Source organism: Camelina sativa, chromosome 17 (assembly GCF_030686135.1).
Source record: "Camelina sativa cultivar CO46 ecotype springtype chromosome 17, ASM3068613v1".
NCBI classification, from domain to species: domain Eukaryota; kingdom Viridiplantae; phylum Streptophyta; class Magnoliopsida; order Brassicales; family Brassicaceae; genus Camelina; species Camelina sativa.
The window spans coordinates 15,742,192-15,751,726 of NC_141896.1; the positions used below are offsets into that span (position 1 = coordinate 15,742,192).

General features: G+C 44.9%; 2 pseudogenes; both read left to right on the plus strand.

Moving 5' to 3' along the window:
• Window positions 1-1,092, plus strand: part of LOC147923825 (eukaryotic translation initiation factor 4E-3 pseudogene) — a 1,522-nt pseudogene extending 430 nt beyond the window's left edge.
• Window positions 1,093-8,029: 6,937 nt separating this feature from the next.
• LOC147923826 (small nucleolar RNA R71) lies at window positions 8,030-8,119 on the plus strand (annotated as a pseudogene).
• Window positions 8,120-9,535: the final 1,416 nt, after the last annotated feature.

Genomic DNA, 9,535 nt, shown 5'->3' on the forward strand with positions numbered 1-9,535 from the left:
CTTTGTCTAGTCTTTTTATTTTATGCCCAGAACCAATAACTCCTTCTTACTTTGCTCAACCCAAATCCCTTTACTAGACTTGTAAACTATGTAAACACATCCCCCTCCTAAAGACTTTCTACCTCTTTACTTTTCTGCACAAATCCATACCGAATACCCAAAATCGAGTTCTCACCTAGTCCTACTAGTCCGGATAACGCGAACTAGAACTACACAGGATTCTACTCTTGTCGGTTAGAACCTAACACTTTCTAACAAGCTCAACTCGGAAAAGGCCTGACACTCAAGAATACAATTGGCTTGAAAGAACGGTTGGTTAAGGGTGCGGGAAACTGTTCCAAAGATGGGAATCAGCTACTTGGATTGACAAGGGTGGTAAAAATGTGAAAGACAATCCAAGTATGTATATGGTAATCCATGAGTTCAACTTCAATGCATAACAAGATAATTGCAAGGCAGGATTAGGTTCAGGTAGATAGGGAATGATATCAATTCAAAACATGCTTCAATCTTTAATTTTCAAGTTCAATCAACAAGCATCAAAGAACTAAGAATAATGGCCTTGATCCTATCCTATTGAATCCAACATGCTAACAAGGTTACAATCATCATCAACCCCTATGCTAAATGCAACAACCCTATATGAATAAACCGAGACTCAATCCTAATATGCAAGTGCAAACTACATGAACACTCTGTTTTTGTGGAAATTTTCGAATTTTTTTTCAAATTTTTATGGTTTTTCTATGCAAATAGATGGATGCAGACTCAAACATGATATGATGCAAAAAATTTGAAATAAGAATCACAAAACACAACATCAGATACATCATCTCAAACCCTCCCTCAAACTTAAATTACACAGTCTCATGTGTAAGAAAAATTTGCAGGAGGATTTAAGAATCACAACAGAAACAATGCGGGAATGAAATGGTATGTACAAAGGAAAGGTCGGAGTACCTCAGTAGTAGAAGAAGGAGTCCATGCTCGCCCAAGGGGGAGCGTGAAATTGACTCTGTCCTTCGCCTTATTCGGGATCTGCGGGTGTGACATCAGCTGGTTGGTCGACTTGCTGCTCGACCACTTGCGTGATACATGGTCGGTTGGTCGTCACACTGCATGTCATCGACTCTGGACTCACCATGGTCCGAGGACCAACACAACAACCTCGGTAGGCTGATAATCACCCTGATGTTCAACTTGCTGCTCAACCTCATGCTCATCTCGAGCTGCAGAGCGACGCGCTGATCTGTGACTAGAGGAGGCTCTGGAACCTCGCGAACCGCGTCTCTGTCTCTCCCTAGACTCGTGTGACAAGTGGCGTGAAGGAGCGGGTGAAGGCGGATGCTCCCGAGGCAGATATGAAGATTGACGTGCTGGAGAGCGAGTCGGAGAAGGTGTTCGCTCTATGTTCGCGGAAGGGCGTCCTGGCATTGGTCTAGTATCCTCGGGGATAGACCTAGGGACCGCGGTTGTGGAAGTCGAACAGCTAAACTTACGCATAAAGTTCATGACAGTCTTGGTGAAACTGCTCAACGTTTTGTCTCTGGCCTTCCCCATCGTTGAAGCTGGTTGAGTCGATGATGAGCCTCTCTGACCCTCTTGGCCATTCTCGGATCCGAGTACTCCTTGAAGTGGAACTGCTCTGGGCGGTACTAATCTGGGTGGTATTCCTCTGTGTCTTCTTCCAATGGCTCGGCGCGTGCTTCCGCAACGTCTACATAGTCTTTTTCAGCTTCAGAATTGTATAAGATATCCGCGGGAGGGATAAACTTGATATGCTCTCCCCCTAAGATTGTAGTCAACTCGACGCAAGGGAGGAGTAATCTCGAGGGTCCGACCGCAGGATGCACAAACTTGTAGAGCAACCTTCCATGGCCTCAAACCCCAATCCAAAGTGCGTAGCTGTCGCAGGTTGTTGATGTCTATCCAACGTGGTGGGTGCGACTCAGAGTGTAGGGGGACGCCAACAGCCTCAAGGAACCAAGTCACGACGCCTCCCATGCACATCACTCCGGGAGTGTGGTTGATGCTTAGTCGCGAGACCCAATGCTTGTATGTCAGCATGTAGTTGATAAGGTAGAGCGAGACGGAAGTGTTGGATATGTCACCTTGCAGCACGGTGCAATCCATGGCAGTGAATGAGAGTCCCTTAATCGCCAGATCGATCATCTCTAGCTCGCCATTCGTCATGTATCCCTTAATCTCTTTGGCGTAAAATGCATTGGTGACCGCCTTTTGGAAGTAACCGAACACTAGGCTTCGCACGTTCAGCGCTTTTGTCTTTGATGAAGTGAATGTGGGCGTGCTCCCAATCGTTGTCCAGAGTGCGGATATCTCATCCCGATCAAACTGCGGCGTAGTCCCTGTTCCGCTGGGAAATCCAAACATCTCTTCGACGATTCTGAAACTGAGAGTGTAGAACTGGCCGTGAACGCGAAATGTAATGTAGCCCAGACCTCCATCAGACATCATTCCCGGCTCATCCGCGTACAGATGCGTCTCCAAAGTACAGAGGAACTGATTTTTCTCCTCCCTGTATCCGTTTTTTTGGGTGTGTTCATGATTCCATCCAGATGCACCGCCTAAACAGATACTGAACATCCTCAAAATCCCGAGTTGCTGCATAGTCTCAACATGGGGATATCTTGTTCCCTCGAACTCCATCTGCTGGAACAGCTCGTAGTATTCCTTGGGAGTTAGTTTTGTCTCAGCGCTCTTTCGTCTGACCGATTTTCTGGGAGCTGGTGCTGAGCGCAAAGATGGTGACAATGGCTCGATCGAAACGGAGACGGTGACAACGGTGGATGGATCGAGCGAGATGGAGATGGTGACAATGGCTCGATCAAAACGAAGATGGTGACGATGGCTCTATCGAAATGAAGATGGTGACGATGGCTCGACCGGATTTGTGGGTCGATGGAGGCAGCAGTGCGGCGTGAGACGGCATGACGGGTTCGCGTATGCAGACGGCGAGAACGGCGGTGTTGGAGACTGGCTCGAACGGTGTCTTCGCGGGGATAACAAGAGTGGTTCGATCGAGAGTTGAGAGAAGCGACAGCGCGAGCTGATGGCTCGAACGAGGTGTGCAACAGTAGCTCGAGAGAGGCCGGTTGGTGAGTGTCTCGAGCGGAGCTTCACGGGGTCGACGAGAATGGCTCGGGACAAGAGCAGACGGCGGCAACGGCGGACATGACGAGGACGACGGCTCGATCGGGAGTGTGGCCCGATGGAGGCAGCAGTTCTCTTTGGCAGGTCTATTAAGGGAGAGTGAAAGGTGAGAGTGTTTGTTGGTTGGGGAGAGGGGAGAGTAGAGAGAGTTGAGAGAGTTGTGTAATAAATAGGAAGTGATATGTCGACATAAAAAGTTGACATAGATGGAGTGTGGTGGTGGGTTGATGTGGGAAGATGGGATACAAAGTTGATGTGTTTGGTGAGAGGGAACAAGAGAGAGATGGGTGGTGAGGTGACAAGAGAGTTGAAAAATCTCGTGGGAGAGGGAAAGAGCAAGTGGGTGGGTATTTCCCATATATTTTTTTTCGTTTTGGTTTTTTTTTTTTTTTTTTTTTTTCAAAAAGAAAATAAAAAGTTTCTTCCCAATCTCCTTTTCACTCTGCCTTTCTCTGTATCCTCTATTTCTTTTATGGAGAACTTCTCATACTTGACGTGATTCTGAACTCACTCTTTTGACTGCTATATTTTTTTCTCTGTTGCTTGTACTCCCTTCTGTAGATTCCTGAACACAAGAAAACCAAAAAAAAAAATTAAAAACACAAGGATCCTAAAAAAATATTTACAGTGATACCTTTGGGACTTCCTCCCAAGTGAGCTTGTTTAAAGTCACTAGCTTGACTTTTCAGTTTTTTAGGCTTTTGGGGGTTCATGGAGGAGCACAAAAAACCCATCTGGTCGGACCTTGGTCAGCTAAATATTTCTTGACTTTTCTGACCATTTACAGTGAATTCACTACCATCTTTGTTCAGGAGAGTGATGGCTCCGAATGGCAGAACTTCCTTGATATCAAAAGGTCCAGACAACCTAGACTTAAGCTTTCCAGGAAATAACTTAAGTTTGGAGTTGAAAAGCAAAACCTGATCCTCAGCCTTGAGCTCCTTGACAATAATTTTCTTGTCATAAAATTTTTTGGTACTTTCTTTGTAACTTTTTTGAGCTCTCATAGGCATCAAGTCTGATTTCATCCAACTCATGTAGATCAAGAGTCCTCTTTGCCTGAGCTGTGTCGATATCCAAGTTCAGCAACTTGATAATCCAAAGTGCCTTATACTCAACCTCTACAGGAAGATGACATGCTTTACCATAGATCAACTGAAAAGGTGTTCGTCCTATGGCGTCTTAAACGCTGTTCTGTATGCCCAGAGAGTCTCGTCCAACTTGACAGACCAATCTTTCTTCGAGACTCCAACAATCCTTGACAAGATACCCTTGATCTGCTTGTTCGAATCTTCAACCTGTCCGCTTGTCTGAGGGTGATAGGCAGTAGATACCTTGTGCTTGACCCATACTTTCTCAGCATGCTCTCAAAAACTTTGTTGACGAAGTGAGTTCCACCATCACTGATCACCGCTCAGGGTATCCCATACCTTGGAAAGATTATACTTATGAACAGCTTAAGAAACAGCCTTGTGATCATTGGTAGGGCTGGCTATGGCTTCGACCCACTTAGAAACGTAATCAACTGCCACCAAAATATAGACCATTCCCATTAGATGTGGGGTTGAATGGTCCCATGAAGTCCTATCCCCCAAACGTCAAATATCTCCACTTCCAGGATCGGATTTTGGGGCATCTCGTTTCTCCTTGTGATGTTGCCCATCCTCTGACAAGCGTCACACTTGGTGATGAAGTTGTGAGCGTTTTTGAACAAGGATGGCCACCAGAGACCTGCTTGAAGAACTTTCTGAGCTGTCTTGAATGTGGCGAAGTGACCTCCATAGGTGGAACCGTGACAGTGCTTAAGCACTCCCTGCACTTCCCCTTCTGCTATGCATCTTCTGAACAGATCGTCAGAACCTCTCTTGTACAGATAGGGTTCATCCCAGAAGTAGTGGTTGACCTCTCTGAAAAACTTCTTCTTCCTGTAGGGATCCATGTCATCAGGAACTTCTCCACAGACCTTGTAATTCACAAAATCAGCATACCATGGTGCAGTGTCTGAAGTGATCGCCATACAATTGATTTTTAGGTTCTCAACCCCGGTGTCATGCATCTGCTCAAAAACCTGGGCGACCAGAAGTTGTTCCTCAGGCATTGAATCATCTATTGGAACAACATCTTCAATCCTCATTCTTGATAAGTGGTCTGCAACTCCATTTTCTATGCCTTTCTTGTCAACAATCTCCATGTCGAACTCCTGAAGTAGCAGAATCCATCTCAACAGTCCTCGGCTTGGTATTTTTCTTCGAATAAATGTGTCTCAGAGCAGCATGGTCGGTATACACTATGACCTTCGAACCCACAAGATAACTCCTGAATTTTTCGAATGCAAACACAACTGCTAGGAGTTCCTTCTCTGTGGTAGCATACTTCCCTGAGTCTCGTCTAAGGTGCGACTCGCGTAGTAGATGACATGAAGCTTCTTGTTAATACGCTGTCCCAGAACAGCTCCAACTGCAAAGTCTGAAGCGTCACACATAATCTCAAACGGATGATCCTGATTCGGAGCTTGAACTATGGGTGCCGAAACCAAGGCCTCCTTGATCTTGCTGAAAGCTTCCAAACATGCTGCATCAAATTCGAACTCAACCTCCTTGCACAACAACCTTGTCAAAGGTCTTACAATTTTTGAGAAGTCCTTGATGAATCTCCTATTCCCAAAAAACTTCTGATGTCCTTCACTGTCTTAGGCGGTTGAAGCTGAACCATGACCTCAATCTTTGCCTTGTCAACCTCAATTCCTCTTTCAGAAATTTTGTGTCCCAGAACGATCCCTTCTTCAACCATGAAATGGCACTTCTCCCAGTTCAGCACCAGGTTCGTCTCCTCACATCGCGTCAATACCCTGCACAAATTTAACAAACAGGAGGAGAAAGTGGAACCGTATACAGAGAAGTCGTCCATAAACACTTCCACTGGACTCCTCAATCAAATCCGAGAAAAATCGATGTCATGCACCTTTGAAAGGTGGCAAGAGCATTGCACAAACCAAATGGCATGCGTCTGTAGGCAAAAGTGCCATAAGGACAAGTAAATGTTGTCTTTTCCTGATCATTAGGGTGGATAGGGATTTGGAAGAATCCACTATACCCATCAAGGAAACAGTAATAAGGATGACTAGCTAGTCTTTCCAACATTTGATCAATGAAAGGAAGAGGAAAATGATCTTTCCTAGATACAACATTCAACTTCCTATAATCAATATACATCCTATGTCCTGTGATGGTCCCTAGTTGGGTTTAGCTCATTTTTTTTCATTTTTGATGACAGTAATTCGTCCCTTTTTAGGTACACAGTGCACTGGAGATACCCAAGTACTATCAGAGATAGGATAGATAACTCCAGCATCAAGTAGTTTTAGGATTTCTTTCTTAACTACCTCTTTCAGATTAGGATTCAATCTTCTTTGGGGTTCAATACTAGCATATGATTCATTTTCAAGATTGATCCTATGGGTGCAAAGACTAGGTGAAATTCCCTTGATATCATCTAAAGAATAACCAATAGCCTTTCTATACTTTTTTTTAGCTCAGTTGCCAACATCCCCAATTCATCATCACTCAACCTAGAATTTACTATGACAGGATAAGTAGAATTGGTTCCCAGAAAAACGTACCTGAGTCCGGAAGGGAGAGTTTTGAGTTCTACCTTCGGAGCTTTCAGTTTCCGACCAGTCTTCAGCATGGGCGTCAGGAGCGGTCACGATCGAGCGCGGTCCGAACGGTGTCTCGAGCGGTGATTCGAGTCGGGTCTCGACGTCGGTCGAGTGGGAGGTTTCACGTTCTGAATTCTCTGTCTCAACTGCACATACCTCTTCTGCGTCAGACAACTGCTCGAACTCCTCGGGTTCGTCCATTTCTCTGTGGGAGTCTAGCATATTCTTGTAACAAGTGGTCTCCCCATGCAGGAATCCTTCTTCTCCATCCTTGGTAGAGCAGTTTTGAGATGATCCTCCTCAGCTAGTTCCTCCAACAGCTCATCAGCCAACTTATCCATTTCCTCAATGTAGAAGGACTTGTCCTCCTATTGTTGGCTTCTTCAAAGTATCCTTGATGTCAAACTTCATAATGAAGTCGTCGCCCAGATTGAGATCAATCTTGTCATTTCTGACATCAACGATGGCTCCAGCAGTCGCCAGGAACGGTCTTCCTAGGATCAGAGGATCCTTTGGTTCTTCGTCCATCTCCAGAACCACAAAGTCGGTTGGCACTTCCACGTCTCTAATCCTGACAGGTAAGTCCCTCTAAGATACCATGTGGAAGTCTCACTGATCTATCTGCAAGGATGAGGGAGATGTCGCATCCCTTAAACCTTGTGAAACCCAACCTCTTAGCCACAAAGAATGGCATCAGATTCACTGAAGCGCCAAGATCACATAAACACCTCTCAAAAGACATTGGTCTAATGGAGCAGGGTAGAGTGAATGATCCAGGATCTTTGAGCTTCTTGGGTACAACCTTCTTCTGGATGATTGCACTGCACTCAAGACTTAGTACCACCATGCCTTGAACTTCTTTTGTTCTCTCCATCACCAAGTCCATGAGGAATTTCTGGTAGTGAGGAACAAGTGCGAATGCATCCAGCAATGGCATTCTCAACTCAATCTCCTTGACTTGCTTTTCGAACAAGGCTTTGTACTTCTCAGTAAGCTGCTTCTTGAACCTCACTGGAAATGGTAGAGGAGGCTTGTACGGTGGAGGGATGAACCTCGCGGGTTTGTCATCAGGAACAACAGGTTCCTTAACAGCTTTAGGTTCGGACTGCTTCACTGGCTCGATTGGATCTTTGACTGCTTCGACTGGGTTCTCCATCTGAACGTCATCCTGAACAAAACCCTCCCCATCTAACTCCTCACTATCCGCAGTAACCCTTGAAAACGCTCCCATGCTTCACAGAATGATTCTGAGCTCTTCTGAGTGAAGCTAGAAATCTCATTCCTGAGACGTGCTGTTCTGGAGTTAGAGAAAAACTTGGCCAAGAATGCTTTCTTGCAACCATCCCAGGTGGTGATTGATCCCTTGGGAAGGTTTTTCTCCCATTGATGAGCCTTGTCTCCCAGGGAGATGGGAAAAGCCGCAACTTATAACCGTCCTCACTCACGCCGTTGATCTTGGTAAGACTGCACAGACGGTCAAACTCGTCCAAGTGGTCGAGTGGATCCTCCATAGGCAACCCGTGGAACTTGTTGCCTTGGATCATGGAGATCAGACCACTTTTGATTTTGAAGTTGTTGTTCTGCACGGCGGGAAGGACGATTCCAGCACGCTGAGTATGAGTGTTCGGTGCATCCCCAGCACCAATGTTCCAAGGTCCCGGATGTGGTTCATTCTGTTGTTCCATAGTAACTGGTGCAGGATGATCAGTGAGTTGACGAGCTTGTCGGGGTTGTTGCAACCGATTGATTTCGTCGATAACAGGAAGAAGATTCTGATTCCCTCTTAATATGGTGTGCATGCAAAGTTGCAATCAACATGTACCCGAGATGCAAAACAAACAAGCAGACAACCAAAAGAAGTTCGTATTCAGATTGATTGTGTAACAGAACTTAATCTTGCATATAACTTGAAATCTTAAATGTAGCAAAAAGAATCCCAAATGGCAACGGCGCCAAATTGATACTAGGTTTTTTGTGTCTCCTAGTTGGTTCAATTAACCTTATGTAGTTGTAGTACTTAAGGTGTCAATCCAAATGGGATGATGCTAGTAACTCAAGATGCAATCAAGATTTCACAAGTCAAGCCAATTCAAAAAGAGTGGTTGTCTAACAGTCCTAGAATGGTCAAAATGTAAAAACGGAAATGAGTCACAGAACTAGAAACGAGAATGCATGACAAGAAGCGAAAATCAATAAAAACAGAAACGAGTCTGAGCATGAACTAAAAAGCAAGAAACGAAACAGTTCCAGGAATGTAATAGAAATTAGAAAGAAAGAAGTCCTAAGGATGGGGTAATTGATGTCGCTGGAGTATCCTAGTCTAGTCTACAGAGTGTTTAAACATACCAAAAGCAAACTATCCCTAAACAATGAACATCACAACTTAGCTAATCCAATCTCTTCGCAAAAGCTACTCAGACTCAACCACTTCCATACCTAGCTCTCGCTCGCTAGAGAAACGTGGTTGAGCAGGCATGACAAACAAGTTCATTCACGTCAACAAACATCCTAGACAACTAATATCTTTGGCTAGGAACGTAAGTCTCTGGCACTAGTTGGTCAAACATTTCATCAAACACCTTTTGGGTGTGGAAATGTCTCGAACCTAGTTCCAATTGATCAGAGAGAAACTAACAATTCTAACTCTAGTCTAGAAGGGAATCATACAATCAAAGCTTATACACTCTACATCCTAAGATCCTCCAC